This window comes from Anomaloglossus baeobatrachus, chromosome 4 (assembly GCF_048569485.1).
Source record: "Anomaloglossus baeobatrachus isolate aAnoBae1 chromosome 4, aAnoBae1.hap1, whole genome shotgun sequence".
Classification (NCBI taxonomy): Eukaryota; Metazoa; Chordata; class Amphibia; order Anura; family Aromobatidae; genus Anomaloglossus; species Anomaloglossus baeobatrachus.
Genome location: NC_134356.1, coordinates 645,980,513 through 645,996,631, shown reverse-complemented (window position 1 = coordinate 645,996,631; position 16,119 = coordinate 645,980,513). Strand labels below are relative to the sequence as shown.

At 38.6% G+C, this 16,119-nt stretch overlaps 7 non-coding genes across 7 annotated transcripts; all 7 read right to left on the bottom strand.

Moving 5' to 3' along the window:
- Positions 1–1,339: 1,339 nt before the first annotated feature.
- TRNAE-CUC (transfer RNA glutamic acid (anticodon CUC)) lies at positions 1,340–1,411 on the bottom strand. The gene has a single exon. It is a non-coding gene; the product is annotated as a tRNA-Glu (tRNA).
- An 869-nt stretch (positions 1,412–2,280) lies between these two features.
- On the bottom strand, positions 2,281–2,352 carry TRNAE-CUC (transfer RNA glutamic acid (anticodon CUC)). The gene has a single exon. It is a non-coding gene; the product is annotated as a tRNA-Glu (tRNA).
- An 867-nt stretch (positions 2,353–3,219) lies between these two features.
- Positions 3,220–3,291, bottom strand: TRNAE-CUC (transfer RNA glutamic acid (anticodon CUC)). The gene has a single exon. It is a non-coding gene; the product is annotated as a tRNA-Glu (tRNA).
- A 4,620-nt stretch (positions 3,292–7,911) lies between these two features.
- TRNAE-CUC (transfer RNA glutamic acid (anticodon CUC)) lies at positions 7,912–7,983 on the bottom strand. Its single transcript has one exon. It is a non-coding gene; the product is annotated as a tRNA-Glu (tRNA).
- A 1,806-nt stretch (positions 7,984–9,789) lies between these two features.
- Positions 9,790–9,861, bottom strand: TRNAE-CUC (transfer RNA glutamic acid (anticodon CUC)). Its single transcript has one exon. It is a non-coding gene; the product is annotated as a tRNA-Glu (tRNA).
- Positions 9,862–13,544: 3,683 nt separating this feature from the next.
- TRNAE-CUC (transfer RNA glutamic acid (anticodon CUC)) lies at positions 13,545–13,616 on the bottom strand. The gene has a single exon. It is a non-coding gene; the product is annotated as a tRNA-Glu (tRNA).
- An 868-nt stretch (positions 13,617–14,484) lies between these two features.
- On the bottom strand, positions 14,485–14,556 carry TRNAE-CUC (transfer RNA glutamic acid (anticodon CUC)). The gene has a single exon. It is a non-coding gene; the product is annotated as a tRNA-Glu (tRNA).
- Positions 14,557–16,119: the final 1,563 nt, after the last annotated feature.

The window sequence follows — 16,119 nt, the reverse complement described above, 5'->3', positions numbered from 1 at the left end:
CTCCCCTATCAGGAATTGAACCAGTAAACTAAGAAAACTGCTTGCTAATTAATATGGGATATTCCACAGAGTTGCAGAAAACATATAGGGTTTTAAAAAAAAAAAAAAAAAAAAAAAGAGTGTTGCCTTCACTAAAAAGCTGTTTTTCATTTTAGTAGTTGAATCCTGCCTCATTTGAGCTGGAGTTAACAGGTCAATTCAATATACTGAAGATTGTAAGTTTTTTCCTCAGACGGTATGTAGTTTACTCATTATCTTTGGCAGGAGAGCCTAGAAACTTTACCATTCAGTTCCAATATTCTATGGATAAGTAAGGAAATTTTAGGTCAAATGACAGGCCACAATGGCCAAACAATTGCGTCGGCCTTTGAATGTCGAAACAAGCACAGAAAAATTTGCATTCCCATACCGGGAGTCGAACCCGGGCCGCCTGGGTGAGAACCAGGAATCCTAACCGCTAGACCATATGAGAAATGTTGTGCTGTGTAGTCGATGATGTGGAAAAAAAGAACTTTATTTCTTTGAGTAAGCAACTTCTGCACGTTTGCAACAGAAGCTTTCCTTGTTAGCACAATAGGTGGCGCGTCAATCTCAAACTCTTAAGGTCATGATTGTGATTCTCACACGTGGCACTTTTCTTTGGAGATTTTGTCTCCATCTTGTCTAGAGAGCCACATTTGTTTCCACTGAGTACCAAAAATCAACAATAATATATTGAGGGGTTTGAGTCTCTTGACACCAAGTATTTGGAAGTCGAAGGTAAGAATGATTTCCGATATGAGCTCAAATGGCTTTTTGTGCAACAGAATGGAATGAATGGCTAAAAGCTCTTGTTGTCAGCATTTTTCGCTGCAAAGAGCAATTTTAATCTAAACTAACTTTGTCTGCAAGGTATGTGTCGACCTTTGAATGCAGGAACTATTGCAGAAAAAAGTGGCACTCCCCTATCAGGAATTGAACCAGTAAACTAAGAAAACTGCTTGCTAATTAATATGGGATATTCCACAGAGTTGCAGAAAACATATAGGGTTTTAAAAAAAAAAAAAAAGAAAAAAAGAGTGTTGCCTTCACTAAAAAGCTGTTTTTCATTTTAGTAGTTGAATCCTGCCTCATTTGAGCTGGAGTTAACAGGTCAATTCAATATACTGAAGATTGTAAGTTTTTTCCTCAGACGGTATGTAGTTTACTCATTATCTTTGGCAGGAGAGCCTAGAAACTTTACCATTCAGTTCCAATATTCTATGGATAAGTAAGGAAATTTTAGGTCAAATGACAGGCCACAATGGCCAAACAATTGCGTCGGCCTTTGAATGTCGAAACAAGCACAGAAAAACTTGCATTCCCATACCGGGAGTCGAACCCGGGCCGCCTGGGTGAGAACCAGGAATCCTAACCGCTAGACCATATGGGAAATGTTGTGCTGTGTAGTCGATGATGTGGAAAAAAAGAACTTTATTTCTTTGAGTAAGCAACTTCTGCACGTTTGCAACAGAAGCTTTCCTTGTTAGCACAATAGGTGGCGCGTCAATCTCAAACTCTTAAGGTCATGATTGTGATTCTCACACGTGGCACTTTTCTTTGGAGATTTTGTCTCCATCTTGTCTAGAGAGCCACATTTGTTTCCACTGAGTACCAAAAATCAACAATAATATATTGAGGGGTTTGAGTCTCTTGACACCAAGTATTTGGAAGTCGAAGGTAAGAATGATTTCCGATATGAGCTCAAATGGCTTTTTGTGCAACAGAATGGAATGAATGGCTAAAAGCTCTTGTTGTCAGCATTTTTCGCTGCAAAGAGCAATTTTAATCTAAACAAACTTTGTCTGCAAGGTATGTGTCGACCTTTGAATGCAGGAACAATTGCAGAAAAAAGTGGCACTCCCCTATCAGGAATTGAACCAGTAAACTAAGAAAACTGCTTGCTAATTAATATGGGATATTCCACAGAGTTGCAGAAAACATATAGGGTTTTAAAAAAAAAAAAAAAAAAAAAAAAAGAGTGTTGCCTTCACTAAAAAGCTGTTTTTCATTTTAGTAGTTGAATCCTGCCACATTTGAGCTGGAGTTAACAGGTCAATTCAATATACTGAAGATTGTAAGTTTTTTCCTCAGACGGTATGTAGTTTACTCATTATCTTTGGCAGGAGAGCCTAGAAACTTTACCATTCAGTTCCAATATTCTATGGATAAGTAAGGAAATTTTAGGTCAAATGACAGGCCACAATGGCCAAACAATTGCGTCGGCCTTTGAATGTCGAAACAAGCACAGAAAAATTTGCATTCCCATACCGGGAGTCGAACCCGGGCCGCCTGGGTGAGAACCAGGAATCCTAACCGCTAGACCATATGGGAAATGTTGTGCTGTGTAGTCGATGATGTGGAAAAAAAGAACTTTATTTCTTTGAGTAAGCAACTTCTGCACGTTTGCAACAGAAGCTTTCCTTGTTAGCACAATAGGTGGCGCGTCAATCTCAAACTCTTAAGGTCATGATTGTGATTCTCACACGTGGCACTTTTCTTTGGAGATTTTGTCTCCATCTTGTCTAGAGAGCCACATTTGTTTCCACTGAGTACCAAAAATCAACAATAATATATTGAGGGGTTTGAGTCTCTTGACACCAAGTATTTGGAAGTCGAAGGTAAGAATGATTTCCGATATGAGCTCAAATGGCTTTTTGTGCAACAGAATGGAATGAATGGCTAAAAGCTCTTGTTGTCAGCATTTTTCGCTGCAAAGAGCAATTTTAATCTAAACTAACTTTGTCTGCAAGGTATGTGTCGACCTTTGAATGCAGGAACTATTGCAGAAAAAAGTGGCACTCCCCTATCAGGAATTGAACCAGTAAACTAAGAAAACTGCTTGCTAATTAATATGGGATATTCCACAGAGTTGCAGAAAACATATAGGGTTTTAAAAAAAAAAAAAAAAAAAAAAAGAGTGTTGCCTTCACTAAAAAGCTGTTTTTCATTTTAGTAGTTGAAACCTGCCTCATTTGAGCTGGAGTTAACAGGTCAATTCAATATACTGAAGATTGTAAGTTTTTTCCTCAGACGGTATGTAGTTTACTCATTATCTTTGGCAGGAGAGCCTAGAAACTTTACCATTCAGTTCCAATATTCTATGGATAAGTAAGGAAATTTTAGGTCAAATGACAGGCCACAATGGCCAAACAATTGCGTCGGCCTTTGAATGTCGAAACAAGCACAGAAAAATTTGCATTCCCATACCGGGAGTCGAACCCGGGCCGCCTGGGTGAGAACCAGGAATCCTAACCGCTAGACCATATGGGAAATGTTGTGCTGTGTAGTCGATGATGTGGAAAAAAAGAACTTTATTTCTTTGAGTAAGCAACTTCTGCACGTTTGCAACAGAAGCTTTCCTTGTTAGCACAATAGGTGGCGCGTCAATCTCAAACTCTTAAGGTCATGATTGTGATTCTCACACGTGGCACTTTTCTTTGGAGATTTTGTCTCCATCTTGTCTAGAGAGCCACATTTGTTTCCACTGAGTACCAAAAATCAACAATAATATATTGAGGGGTTTGAGTCTCTTGACACCAAGTATTTGGAAGTCGAAGGTAAGAATGATTTCCGATATGAGCTCAAATGGCTTTTTGTGCAACAGAATGGAATGAATGGCTAAAAGCTCTTGTTGTCAGCATTTTTCGCTGCAAAGAGCAATTTTAATCTAAACTAACTTTGTCTGCAAGGTATGTGTCGACCTTTGAATGCAGGAACTATTGCAGAAAAAAGTGGCACTCCCCTATCAGGAATTGAACCAGTAAACTAAGAAAACTGCTTGCTAATTAATATGGGATATTCCACAGAGTTGCAGAAAACATATAGGGTTTTAAAAAAAAAAAAAAAAAAAAAAAAGAGTGTTGCCTTCACTAAAAAGCTGTTTTTCATTTTAGTAGTTGAATCCTGCCTCATTTGAGCTGGAGTTAACAGGTCAATTCAATATACTGAAGATTGTAAGTTTTTTCCTCAGACGGTATGTAGTTTACTCATTATCTTTGGCAGGAGAGCCTAGAAACTTTACCATTCAGTTCCAATATTCTATGGATAAGTAAGGAAATTTTAGGTCAAATGACAGGCCACAATGGCCAAACAATAGCGTCGGCCTTTGAATGTCGAAACAAGCACAGAAAAATTTGCATTCCCATACCGGGAGTCGAACCCAGGCCGCCTGGGTGAGAACCAGGAATCCTAACGGCTAGACCATATGGGAAATGTTGTGCTGTGTAGTCGATGATGTGGAAAAAAAGAACTTTATTTCTTTGAGTAAGCAACTTCTGCACGTTTGCAACAGAAGCTTTCCTTGTTAGCACAATAGGTGGCGCGTCAATCTCAAACTCTTAAGGTCATGATTGTGATTCTCACACGTGGCACTTTTCTTTGGAGATTTTGTCTCCATCTTGTCTAGAGAGCCACATTTGTTTCCACTGAGTACCAAAAATCAACAATAATATATTGAGGGGTTTGAGTCTCTTGACACCAAGTATTTGGAAGTCGAAGGTAAGAATGATTTCCGATATGAGCTCAAATGGCTTTTTGTGCAACAGAATGGAATGAATGGCTAAAAGCTCTTGTTGTCAGCATTTTTCGCTGCAAAGAGCAATTTTAATCTAAACTAACTTTGTCTGCAAGGTATGTGTCGAATTTGAATGCAGGAACAATTGCAGAAAAAAGTGGCACTCCCCTATCAGGAATTGAACCAGTAAACTAAGAAAACTGCTTGCTAATTAATATGGGATATTCCACAGAGTTGCAGAAAACATATAGGGTTTTAAAAAAAAAAAAAAAAAAAAAGAGTGTTGCCTTCACTAAAAAGCTGTTTTTCATTTTAGTAGTTGAATCCTGCCTCATTTGAGCTGGAGTTAACAGGTCAATTCAATATACTGAAGATTGTAAGTTTTTTCCTCAGACGGTATGTAGTTTACTCATTATCTTTGGCAGGAGAGCCTAGAAACTTTACCATTCAGTTCCAATATTCTATGGATAAGTAAGGAAATTTTAGGTCAAATGACATGCCACAATGGCCAAACAATTGCGTCGGCCTTTGAATGTCGAAACAAGCACAGAAAAATTTGCATTCTCATACCGGGAGTCGAACCCGGGCCGCCTGGGTGAGAACCAGGAATCCTAACCGCTAGACCATATGGGAAATGTTGTGCTGTGTAGTCGATGATGTGGAAAAAAAGAACTTTATTTCTTTGAGTAAGCAACTTCTGCACGTTTGCAACAGAAGCTTTCCTTGTTAGCACAATAGGTGGCGCGTCAATCTCAAACTCTTAAGGTCATGATTGTGATTCTCACACGTGGCACTTTTCTTTGGAGATTTTGTCTCCATCTTGTCTAGAGAGCCACATTTGTTTCCACTGAGTACCAAAAATCAACAATAATATATTGAGGGGTTTGAGTCTCTTGACACCAAGTATTTGGAAGTCGAAGGTAAGAATGATTTCCGATATGAGCTAAAATGGCTTTTTGTGCAACAGAATGGAATGAATGGCTAAAAGCTCTTGTTGTCAGCATTTTTCGCTGCAAAGAGCAATTTTAATCTAAACTAACTTTGTCTGCAAGGTATGTGTCGAATTTGAATGCAGGAACAATTGCAGAAAAAAGTGGCACTCCCCTGTCAGGAATTGAACCAGTAAACTAAGAAAACTGCTTGCTAATTAATATGGGATATTCCACAGAGTTGCAGAAAACATATAGGGTTTAAAAAAAAAAAAAAAAAAAAAAAAAGAGTGTTGCCTTCACTAAAAAGCTGTTTTTCATTTTAGTAGTTGAATCCTGCCTCATTTGAGCTGGAGTTAACAGGTCAATTCAATATACTGAAGATTGTAATTTTTTTCCTTAGACGGTATGTAGTTTACTCATTATCTTTGGCAGGAGAGCCTAGAAACTTTACCATTCAGTTCCAATATTCTATGGATAAGTAAGGAAATTTTAGGTCAAATGACAGGCCACAATGGCCAACCAATTGCGTCGGCCTTTGAATGTCGAAACAAGCACAGAAAAATTTGCATTCCCATACCGGGAGTCGAACCCGGGCGGCCTGGGTGAGAACCAGGAATCCTAACCGCTAGACCATATGGGAAATGTTGTGCTGTGTAGTCGATGATGTGGAAAAAAAGAACTTTATTTCTTTGAGTAAGCAACTTCTGCATGTTTGCAACAGAAGCTTTCCTTGTTAGCACAATAGGTGGCGCGTCAATCTCAAACTCTTAAGGTCATGATTGTGATTCTCACACGTGGCACTTTTCTTTGGAGATTTTGTCTCCATCTTGTCTAGAGAGCCACATTTGTTTCCACTGAGTACCAAAAATCAACAATAATATATTGAGGGGTTTGAGTCTCTTGACACCAAGTATTTGGAAGTCGAAGGTAAGAATGATTTCCGATATGAGCTCAAATGGCTTTTTGTGCAACAGAATGGAATGAATGGCTAAAAGCTCTTGTTGTCAGCATTTTTCGCTGCAAAGAGCAATTTTAATCTAAACAAACTTTGTCTGCAAGGTATGTGTCGACCTTTGAATGCAGGAACAATTGCAGAAAAAAGTGGCACTCCCCTATCAGGAATTGAACCAGTAAACTAAGAAAACTGCTTGCTAATTAATATGGGATATTCCACAGAGTTGCAGAAAACATATAGGGTTTTAAAAAAAAAAAAAAAAAAAAAGAGTGTTGCCTTCACTAAAAAGCTGTTTTTCATTTTAGTAGTTGAATCCTGCCTCATTTGAGCTGGAGTTAACAGGTCAATTCAATATACTGAAGATTGTAAGTTTTTTCCTCAGACGGTATGTAGTTTACTCATTATCTTTGGCAGGAGAGCCTAGAAACTTTACCATTCAGTTCCAATATTCTATGGATAAGTAAGGAAATTTTAGGTCAAATGACAGGCCACAATGGCCAAACAATTGCGTCGGCCTTTGAATGTCGAAACAAGCACAGAAAAATTTGCATTCCCATACCGGGAGTCGAACCCGGGCCGCCTTGGTGAGAACCAGGAATCCTAACCGCTAGACCATATGGGAAATGTTGTGCTGTGTAGTCGATGATGTGGAAAAAAAGAACTTTATTTCTTTGAGTAAGCAACTTCTGCACGTTTGCAACAGAAGCTTTCCTTGTTAGCACAATAGGTGGCGCGTCAATCTCAAACTCTTAAGGTCATGATTGTGATTCTCACACGTGGCACTTTTCTTTGGAGATTTGTTCTCCATCTTGTCTAGAGAGCCACATTTGTTTCCACTGAGTACCAAAAATCAACAATAATATATTGAGGGGTTTGAGTCTCTTGACACCAAGTATTTGGAAGTCGAAGGTAAGAATGATTTCCGATATGAGCTCAAATGGCTTTTTGTGCAACAGAATGGAATGAATGGCTAAAAGCTCTTGTTGTCAGCATTTTTCGCTGCAAAGAGCAATTTTAATCTAAACTAACTTTGTCTGCAAGGTATGTGTCGACCTTTGAATGCAGGAACTATTGCAGAAAAAAGTGGCACTCCCCTATCAGGAATTGAACCAGTAAACTAAGAAAACTGCTTGCTAATTAATATGGGATATTCCACAGAGTTGCAGAAAACATATAGGGTTTTAAAAAAAAAAAAAAAAAAAAAAAAGAGTGTTGCCTTCACTAAAAAGCTGTTTTTCATTTTAGTAGTTGAATCCTGCCTCATTTGAGCTGGAGTTAACAGGTCAATTCAATATACTGAAGATTGTAAGTTTTTTCCTCAGACGGTATGTAGTTTACTCATTATCTTTGGCAGGAGAGCCTAGAAACTTTACCATTCAGTTCCAATATTCTATGGATAAGTAAGGAAATTTTAGGTCAAATGACAGGCCACAATGGCCAAACAATTGCGTCGGCCTTTGAATGTCGAAACAAGCACAGAAAAATTTGCATTCCCATACCGGGAGTCGAACCCGGGCCGCCTGGGTGAGAACCAGGAATCCTAACCGCTAGACCATATGGGAAATGTTGTGCTGTGTAGTCGATGATGTGGAAAAAAAGAACTTTATTTCTTTGAGTAAGCAACTTCTGCATGTTTGCAACAGAAGCTTTCCTTGTTAGCACAATAGGTGGCGCGTCAATCTCAAACTCTTAAGGTCATGATTGTGATTCTCACACGTGGCACTTTTCTTTGGAGATTTTGTCTCCATCTTGTCTAGAGAGCCACATTTGTTTCCACTGAGTACCAAAAATCAACAATAATATATTGAGGGGTTTGAGTCTCTTGACACCAAGTATTTGGAAGTCGAAGGTAAGAATGATTTCCGATATGAGCTCAAATGGCTTTTTGTGCAACAGAATGGAATGAATGGCTAAAAGCTCTTGTTGTCAGCATTTTTCGCTGCAAAGAGCAATTTTAATCTAAACAAACTTTGTCTGCAAGGTATGTGTCGACCTTTGAATGCAGGAACAATTGCAGAAAAAAGTGGCACTCCCCTATCAGGAATTGAACCAGTAAACTAAGAAAACTGCTTGCTAATTAATATGGGATATTCCACAGAGTTGCAGAAAACATATAGGGTTTTAAAAAAAAAAAAAAAAAAAAAAGAGTGTTGCCTTCACTAAAAAGCTGTTTTTCATTTTAGTAGTTGAATCCTGCCTCATTTGAGCTGGAGTTAACAGGTCAATTCAATATACTGAAGATTGTAAGTTTTTTCCTCAGACGGTATGTAGTTTACTCATTATCTTTGGCAGGAGAGCCTAGAAACTTTACCATTCAGTTCCAATATTCTATGGATAAGTAAGGAAATTTTAGGTCAAATGACAGGCCACAATGGCCAAACAATTGCGTCGGCCTTTGAATGTCGAAACAAGCACAGAAAAATTTGCATTCCCATACCGGGAGTCGAACCCGGGCCGCCTTGGTGAGAACCAGGAATCCTAACCGCTAGACCATATGGGAAATGTTGTGCTGTGTAGTCGATGATGTGGAAAAAAAGAACTTTATTTCTTTGAGTAAGCAACTTCTGCACGTTTGCAACAGAAGCTTTCCTTGTTAGCACAATAGGTGGCGCGTCAATCTCAAACTCTTAAGGTCATGATTGTGATTCTCACACGTGGCACTTTTCTTTGGAGATTTGTTCTCCATCTTGTCTAGAGAGCCACATTTGTTTCCACTGAGTACCAAAAATCAACAATAATATATTGAGGGGTTTGAGTCTCTTGACACCAAGTATTTGGAAGTCGAAGGTAAGAATGATTTCCGATATGAGCTCAAATGGCTTTTTGTGCAACAGAATGGAATGAATGGCTAAAAGCTCTTGTTGTCAGCATTTTTCGCTGCAAAGAGCAATTTTAATCTAAACTAACTTTGTCTGCAAGGTATGTGTCGACCTTTGAATGCAGGAACTATTGCAGAAAAAAGTGGCACTCCCCTATCAGGAATTGAACCAGTAAACTAAGAAAACTGCTTGCTAATTAATATGGGATATTCCACAGAGTTGCAGAAAACATATAGGGTTTTAAAAAAAAAAAAAAAAAAAAAAAAGAGTGTTGCCTTCACTAAAAAGCTGTTTTTCATTTTAGTAGTTGAATCCTGCCTCATTTGAGCTGGAGTTAACAGGTCAATTCAATATACTGAAGATTGTAAGTTTTTTCCTCAGACGGTATGTAGTTTACTCATTATCTTTGGCAGGAGAGCCTAGAAACTTTACCATTCAGTTCCAATATTCTATGGATAAGTAAGGAAATTTTAGGTCAAATGACAGGCCACAATGGCCAAACAATTGCGTCGGCCTTTGAATGTCGAAACAAGCACAGAAAAATTTGCATTCCCATACCGGGAGTCGAACCCGGGCCGCCTGGGTGAGAACCAGGAATCCTAACCGCTAGACCATATGGGAAATGTTGTGCTGTGTAGTCGATGATGTGGAAAAAAAGAACTTTATTTCTTTGAGTAAGCAACTTCTGCACGTTTGCAACAGAAGCTTTCCTTGTTAGCTCAATAGGTGGCGCGTCAATCTCAAACTCTTAAGGTCATGATTGTGATTCTCACACGTGGCACTTTTCTTTGGAGATTTTGTCTCCATCTTGTCTAGAGAGCCACATTTGTTTCCACTGAGTACCAAAAATCAACAATAATATATTGAGGGGTTTGAGTCTCTTGACACCAAGTATTTGGAAGTCGAAGGTAAGAATGATTTCCGATATGAGCTCAAATGGCTTTTTGTGCAACAGAATGGAATGAATGGCTAAAAGCTCTTGTTGTCAGCATTTTTCGCTGCAAAGAGCAATTTTAATCTAAACTAACTTTGTCTGCAAGGTATGTGTCGAATTTGAATGCAGGAACAATTGCAGAAAAAAGTGGCACTCCCCTGTCAGGAATTGAACCAGTAAACTAAGAAAACTGCTTGCTAATTAATATGGGATATTCCACAGAGTTGCAGAAAACATATAGGGTTTAAAAAAAAAAAAAAAAAAAAAAAAGAGTGTTGCCTTCACTAAAAAGCTGTTTTTCATTTTAGTAGTTGAATCCTGCCTCATTTGAGCTGGAGTTAACAGGTCAAATCAATATACTGAAGATTGTAATTTTTTTCCTTAGACGGTATGTAGTTTACTCATTATCTTTGGCAGGAGAGCCTAGAAACTTTACCATTCAGTTCCAATATTCTATGGATAAGTAAGGAAATTTTAGGTCAAATGACAGGCCACAATGGCCAACCAATTGCGTCGGCCTTTGAATGTCGAAACAAGCACAGAAAAATTTGCATTCCCATACCGGGAGTCGAACCCGGGCGGCCTGGGTGAGAACCAGGAATCCTAACCGCTAGACCATATGGGAAATGTTGTGCTGTGTAGTCGATGATGTGGAAAAAAAGAACTTTATTTCTTTGAGTAAGCAACTTCTGCACGTTTGCAACAGAAGCTTTCCTTGTTAGCACAATAGGTGGCGCGTCAATCTCAAACTCTTAAGGTCATGATTGTGATTCTCACACGTGGCACTTTTCTTTGGAGATTTTGTCTCCATCTTGTCTAGAGAGCCACATTTGTTTCCACTGAGTACCAAAAATCAACAATAATATATTGAGGGGTTTGAGTCTCTTGACACCAAGTATTTGGAAGTCGAAGGTAAGAATGATTTCCGATATGAGCTCAAATGGCTTTTTGTGCAACAGAATGGAATGAATGGCTAAAAGCTCTTGTTGTCAGCATTTTTCGCTGCAAAGAGCAATTTTAATCTAAACAAACTTTGTCTGCAAGGTATGTGTCGACCTTTGAATGCAGGAACAATTGCAGAAAAAAGTGGCACTCCCCTATCAGGAATTGAACCAGTAAACTAAGAAAACTGCTTGCTAATTAATATGGGATATTCCACAGAGTTGCAGAAAACATATAGGGTTTTAAAAAAAAAAAAAAAAAAAAAAAGAGTGTTGCCTTCACTAAAAAGCTGTTTTTCATTTTAGTAGTTGAATCCTGCCTCATTTGAGCTGGAGTTAACAGGTCAATTCAATATACTGAAGATTGTAAGTTTTTTCCTCAGACGGTATGTAGTTTACTCATTATCTTTGGCAGGAGAGCCTAGAAACTTTACCATTCAGTTCCAATATTCTATGGATAAGTAAGGAAATTTTAGGTCAAATGACAGGCCACAATGGCCAAACAATTGCGTCGGCCTTTGAATGTCGAAACAAGCACAGAAAAATTTGCATTCCCATACCGGGAGTCGAACCCGGGCCGCCTTGGTGAGAACCAGGAATCCTAACCGCTAGACCATATGGGAAATGTTGTGCTGTGTAGTCGATGATGTGGAAAAAAAGAACTTTATTTCTTTGAGTAAGCAACTTCTGCACGTTTGCAACAGAAGCTTTCCTTGTTAGCACAATAGGTGGCGCGTCAATCTCAAACTCTTAAGGTCATGATTGTGATTCTCACACGTGGCACTTTTCTTTGGAGATTTGTTCTCCATCTTGTCTAGAGAGCCACATTTGTTTCCACTGAGTACCAAAAATCAACAATAATATATTGAGGGGTTTGAGTCTCTTGACACCAAGTATTTGGAAGTCGAAGGTAAGAATGATTTCCGATATGAGCTCAAATGGCTTTTTGTGCAACAGAATGGAATGAATGGCTAAAAGCTCTTGTTGTCAGCATTTTTCGCTGCAAAGAGCAATTTTAATCTAAACAAACTTTGTCTGCAAGGTATGTGTCGACCTTTGAATGCAGGAACTATTGCAGAAAAAAGTGGCACTCCCCTATCAGGAATTGAACCAGTAAACTAAGAAAACTGCTTGCTAATTAATATGGGATATTCCACAGAGTTGCAGAAAACATATAGGGTTTTAAAAAAAAAAAAAAAAAAAAAAAGAGTGTTGCCTTCACTAAAAAGCTGTTTTTCATTTTAGTAGTTGAATCCTGCCTCATTTGAGCTGGAGTTAACAGGTCAATTCAATATACTGAAGATTGTAAGTTTTTTCCTCAGACGGTATGTAGTTTACTCATTATCTTTGGCAGGAGAGCCTAGAAACTTTACCATTCAGTTCCAATATTCTATGGATAAGTAAGGAAATTTTAGGTCAAATGACAGGCCACAATGGCCAAACAATTGCGTCGGCCTTTGAATGTCGAAACAAGCACAGAAAAATTTGCATTCCCATACCGGGAGTCGAACCCGGGCCGCCTGGGTGAGAACCAGGAATCCTAACCGCTAGATTATATGGGAAATGTTGTGCTGTGTAGTCGATGATGTGGAAAAAAAGAACTTTATTTCTTTGAGTAAGCAACTTCTGCACGTTTGCAACAGAAGCTTTCCTTGTTAGCACAATAGGTGGCGCGTCAATCTCAAACTCTTAAGGTCATGATTGTGATTCTCACACGTGGCACTTTTCTTTGGAGATTTTGTCTCCATCTTGTCTAGAGAGCCACATTTGTTTCCACTGAGTACCAAAAATCAACAATAATATATTGAGGGGTTTGAGTCTCTTGACACCAAGTATTTGGAAGTCGAAGGTAAGAATGATTTCCGATATGAGCTCAAATGGCTTTTTGTGCAACAGAATGGAATGAATGGCTAAAAGCTCTTGTTGTCAGCATTTTTCGCTGCAAAGAGCAATTTTAATCTAAACTAACTTTGTCTGCAAGGTATGTGTCGACCTTTGAATGCAGGAACTATTGCAGAAAAAAGTGGCACTCCCCTATCAGGAATTGAACCAGTAAACTAAGAAAACTGCTTGCTAATTAATATGGGATATTCCACAGAGTTGCAGAAAACATATAGGGTTTTAAAAAAAAAAAAAAAAAAAAAAAGAGTGTTGCCTTCACTAAAAAGCTGTTTTTCATTTTAGTAGTTGAATCCTGCCTCATTTGAGCTGGAGTTAACAGGTCAATTCAATATACTGAAGATTGTAAGTTTTTTCCTCAGACGGTATGTAGTTTACTCATTATCTTTGGCAGGAGAGCCTAGAAACTTTACCATTCAGTTCCAATATTCTATGGATAAGTAAGGAAATTTTAGGTCAAATGACAGGCCACAATGGCCAAACAATTGCGTCGGCCTTTGAATGTCGAAACAAGCACAGAAAAATTTGCATTCCCATACCGGGAGTCGAACCCGGGCCGCCTGGGTGAGAACCAGGAATCCTAACCGCTAGACCATATGGGAAATGTTGTGCTGTGTAGTCGATGATGTGGAAAAAAAGAACTTTATTTCTTTGAGTAAGCAACTTCTGCACGTTTGCAACAGAAGCTTTCCTTGTTAGCACAATAGGTGGCGCGTCAATCTCAAACTCTTAAGGTCATGATTGTGATTCTCACACGTGGCACTTTTCTTTGGAGATTTTGTCTCCATCTTGTCTAGAGAGCCACATTTGTTTCCACTGAGTACCAAAAATCAACAATAATATATTGAGGGGTTTGAGTCTCTTGACACCAAGTATTTGGAAGTCGAAGGTAAGAATGATTTCCGATATGAGCTCAAATGGCTTTTTGTGCAACAGAATGGAATGAATGGCTAAAAGCTCTTGTTGTCAGCATTTTTCGCTGCAAAGAGCAATTTTAATCTAAACAAACTTTGTCTGCAAGGTATGTGTCGACCTTTGAATGCAGGAACAATTGCAGAAAAAAGTGGCACTCCCCTATCAGGAATTGAACCAGTAAACTAAGAAAACTGCTTGCTAATTAATATGGGATATTCCACAGAGTTGCAGAAAACATATAGGGTTTTAAAAAAAAAAAAAAAAAAAAAAAAGAGTGTTGCCTTCACTAAAAAGCTGTTTTTCATTTTAGTAGTTGAATCCTGCCTCATTTGAGCTGGAGTTAACAGGTCAATTCAATATACTGAAGATTGTAAGTTTTTTCCTCAGACGGTATGTAGTTTACTCATTATCTTTGGCAGGAGAGCCTAGAAACTTTACCATTCAGTTCCAATATTCTATGGATAAGTAAGGAAATTTTAGGTCAAATGACAGGCCACAATGGCCAAACAATTGCGTCGACCTTTGAATGTCGAAACAAGCACAGAAAAATTTGCATTCCCATACCGGGAGTCGAACCCGGGCCGCCTGGGTGAGAACCAGGAATCCTAACCGCTAGACCATATGGGAAATGTTGTGCTGTGTAGTCGATGATGTGGAAAAAAAGAACTTTATTTCTTTGAGTAAGCAACTTCTGCACGTTTGCAACAGAAGCTTTCCTTGTTAGCACAATAGGTGGCGCGTCAATCTCAAACTCTTAAGGTCATGATTGTGATTCTCACACGTGGCACTTTTCTTTGGAGATTTTGTCTCCATCTTGTCTAGAGAGCCACATTTGTTTCCACTGAGTACCAAAAATCAACAATAATATATTGAGGGGTTTGAGTCTCTTGACACCAAGTATTTGGAAGTCGAAGGTAAGAATGATTTCCGAAATGAGCTCAAATGGCTTTTTGTGCAACAGAATGGAATGAATGGCTAAAAGCTCTTGTTGTCAGCATTTTTCGCTGCAAAGAGCAATTTTAATCTAAACTAACTTTGTCTGCAAGGTATGTGTCGACCTTTGAATGCAGGAACTATTGCAGAAAAAAGTGGTCACTCCCCTATCAGGAATTGAACCAGTAAACTAAGAAAACTGCTTGCTAATTAATATGGGATATTCCACAGAGTTGCAGAAAACATATAGGGTTTTAAAAAAAAAAAAAAAAAAAAAGAGTGTTGCCTTCACTAAAAAGCTGTTTTTCATTTTAGTAGTTGAATCCTGCCTCATTTGAGCTGGAGTTAACAGGTCAATTCAATATACTGAAGATTGTAAGTTTTTTCCTCAGACGGTATGTAGTTTACTCATTATCTTTGGCAGGAGAGCCTAGAAACTTTACCATTCAGTTCCAATATTCTATGGATAAGTAAGGAAATTTTAGGTCAAATGACATGCCACAATGGCCAAACAATTGCGTCGGCCTTTGAATGTCGAAACAAGCACAGAAAAATTTGCATTCTCATACCGGGAGTCGAACCCGGGCCGCCTGGGTGAGAACCAGGAATCCTAACCGCTAGACCATATGGGAAATGTTGTGCTGTGTAGTCGATGATGTGGAAAAAAAGAACTTTATTTATTTGAGTAAGCAACTTCTGCACGTTTGCAACAGAAGCTTTCCTTGTTAGCACAATAGGTGGCGCGTCAATCTCAAACTCTTAAGGTCATGATTGTGATTCTCACACGTGGCACTTTTCTTTGGAGATTTTGTCTCCATCTTGTCTAGAGAGCCACATTTGTTTCCACTGAGTACCAAAAATCAACAATAATATATTGAGGGGTTTGAGTCTCTTGACACCAAGTATTTGGAAGTCGAAGGTAAGAATGATTTCCGATATGAGCTCAAATGGCTTTTTGTGCAACAGAATGGAATGAATGGCTAAAAGCTCTTGTTGTCAGCATTTTTCGCTGCAAAGAGCAATTTTAATCTAAACAAACTTTGTCTGCAAGGTATGTGTCGACCTTTGAATGCAGGAACAATTGCAGAAAAAAGTGGCACTCCCCTATCAGGAATTGAACCAGTAAACTAAGAAAACTGCTTGCTAATTAATATGGGATATTCCACAGAGTTGCAGAAAACATATAGGGTTTTAAAAAAAAAAAAAAAAAAAAAAAGAGTGTTGCCTTCACTAAAAAGCTGTTTTTCATTTTAGTAG